This window comes from Aptenodytes forsteri, unplaced genomic scaffold (assembly GCF_000699145.1).
Source record: "Aptenodytes forsteri isolate BGI_AS27 unplaced genomic scaffold, ASM69914v1 Scaffold87, whole genome shotgun sequence".
In the NCBI taxonomy this organism is placed as follows: domain Eukaryota; kingdom Metazoa; phylum Chordata; class Aves; order Sphenisciformes; family Spheniscidae; genus Aptenodytes; species Aptenodytes forsteri.
Window position 1 is genome coordinate 2679248 of NW_008796041.1, and position 2843 is coordinate 2682090.

The window sequence follows — 2843 nt, forward strand, 5'->3', positions numbered from 1 at the left end:
CCGCTTTTTTGGGGTGGCCGGTTCTTTTTTTTTTTTTTTTTTTTTAAACTTTTTACTCTAGCAGTTATCATAATACATAGTGATGCTGGAGAAAAATCCGCCCTGAATCAGCTGTGCTGGTTGCAAGAGCTGGCTGTGCCATCGGGGTGACATGGCTTGTAGGACACATGGCTCGTCACAGCCTATTTCTGTGTGCCCGGTATCCATGAGTGTCTGCCCATGTTGGGCTGCGCACTCGGACACGGCGCGGAGGTGAAAGACTCCGTCATCCGCAATCCCTTTAGCCGTCTTGGCCTCTGCTTGTGTATTTTTAACCTTTTTGCTGTGCTAAGCTGCCTGGGGCTGAAGTGTCAGCGGGCACCGGGAAATACAGCCTCTCACCGCTTTGCCAAGCCTGGGATTTCAGGATCAGTGGCTCTAATCCCTGGATACCGAAATACCTTCTTCTGCCGGCGGTGCATTTGGAAAATTTTAGCAACCGCGGGCTTAAGCATGGGGAAGGGGATCCCCTGACCCGCAGGGACTGGCTGCCATGTGGCAAAGCCGTTCTGCTGCCAGCATCCATACCTGATCCAGCTGTCACCGCGATGTCCATCGCTTGGCGGTGTGAGATGAGAGGTCCCCGTGCCAGGGGGGATGCTCTGTCCCGCACCCCGTAAAACAGAGAGGAATGCTCTGTGGTCACCGCTGAGTCTGACCCCCTCGTTTTCTCCCGGCAGACCAGTCTATGTCCTGGCAAAACGGGTGAATTCTCCCCATCTTAAAATTGCCACCCTCCAAGTCTCTAGTTAATTAGGAGAAACCTAATCATGGCTGAGTTTCTGGATGGTGTATCCTCTCCGTAGGCATGTGACTCTGTGTCCGACCCTCCGAGCCTCTCTGCGGAGAGCTGGCTGTGACTCACTGGGTTAGCTGTACAGGATGGCGACCCACTGATGCTCTGCAGCCGGCTCCTCGGCTTTCCCTCTGCTTCCCCTGCTGTTCGAAACCCATCTTGCCACAGCCCAAAGGGAGAAGGGATCCAGCTGCTCACCTCCTGCCACCCCTTTTGTCCCCGGGAAGCCGAGCACGAATGCAAACTCTGGTCCTCCTCTGTAAAATTACCTTGGTGGGCTCAGCCGGGTCTGCCGGGCAAGGGCAGAGCAAAACTGCTGTCTTCTCCTGATACCGGAGTTGCTTTTGGGGGTGAGGACCCCTCGCTGCATACCGTCTAGATTAAAGTTAGCTTTGAGTTCTTTAATTTATTTTAGCTTAGGTGGAGGAGCCCAGCTGAGCTGTTGCGATATGCTCTCATGGAGGTAGCGCGCTTGCATTTTGCCCTGTTGTTTCTGTTATTTGCCTGGAGTTATTTCTCTTAGCTCATTTTTTGGGGTCGGTGGTGGGTACCTCGTAGATGGCTCCCAGAGGCTGCGGTTGTATTGCTGACAACGCGTGCGGAAACGCCAGTGAGGAGAAGGGGTTTGTGCTCGGCTGGCGAGGACCTTGCGCAGGGGGTGTTGGTGACGATTTCCTATGGAGGTGGGTCACTTCCCACTGCTGCAGCCACTGCTGTGCCCCCACGGCTTGGGGTCTCTGAGCTGTAGGAGCAGAGGAGCTGTTTTACGTAGAGGAGCTGGGGACTAATAGAAGAGGTTTTTAAGAGTCTGCTTGCTGTAGTCCTTTCCCTTGGGGACGAACGCGACCAGGGCACAGCATCTGCCTGTTACTGAACCGCAAGCTTGGGCACCCGAGCTCCGCCGAGCCTTAGGTCAGGGCTGGTGCTCTCCTGCAAGAGCATGCTTCGCTCTGCCTCCTCCTCTTCGCTCTCTGCTTTCTCCTCCTGCCCCACTGCTGCCATGCGTTACTTCTTCATGACCTGGGGCTTCTCCCTCTACAAATCGTCTTCCAAAATGCAGTGCTAGGAGGGAAGAAGGGTTGCAAGACCAGGTGGAGGGAAACCTGGGTTGCCCTGCCTCCTGGCTGGGATGTCTTGGGCAAGATGCTTTCACTGCTTGAATTCTTTTCTCACTTTCCTTTAACCGTACCTATTTAATGACTTTCAGTATAATTAATTGAAGTTCTGGGCTTTTTCTCTCTGCACATCTTTTCTGCTGTAGCTGTTCTTCTAGCATTTTATTTGGGGAGCCAGCTGTCTGGGGTGTTACACCTGACTGCGTGCAACCCAGTCCGACTTTGGCGATAGATGTTTATATTCAGAACAGCACCACAAAGAAGGGGAGGAGGCAGGTATCCCAGCAGGGATGGGAATGTTCTCCTTTTGCATCAAGTCGTTTCTTACTCCAGCGAGTGCGTCAGTGCGGGGTCCTGCCCTAGGCACTCCTCTGAGGCTGCGGTCACGCAGCCCGGTGTCACTGCTGGTCCCTGCCCTGATGCCATCTGGGGTGGGGTTGCGATGCTGACACCGAGGGGTACCTCTTCCCGGGTGCAAAAAGGTTGTCTCCTCCCAGCCAAGTGTTTTATACTGATGGGGAGCAGCAGAAAGAAGTGGGGGGGATATCTGTCCATTCAAGCAGGGCCACCCTGAGGCGTGTTCAGGTCTGCTGGTGTTAGGGGGGACCATCTGGGGTGCGGGGAACACTTCACCTCCTTGCCAGCAGCCCACAAATACCCATCTAAGACACTATCAAGCTATTAATTCTCAGGCACTGAGGCTAAAACAAGCTTTTGCTGACAACCTCCGTCTGTGCACTCCCACTTTTTAAAATTTTTTAAAAAGGATTTGCACAACTGTAATCGATTCAGATGTAGCGAAGCAGCCAATTGCAAATTGGCTTTATTTATATTTATATTTATAAAATTACCCCATGCAATGCTACAGGCCTGGGGAAGAGGGGCTGGGAAGG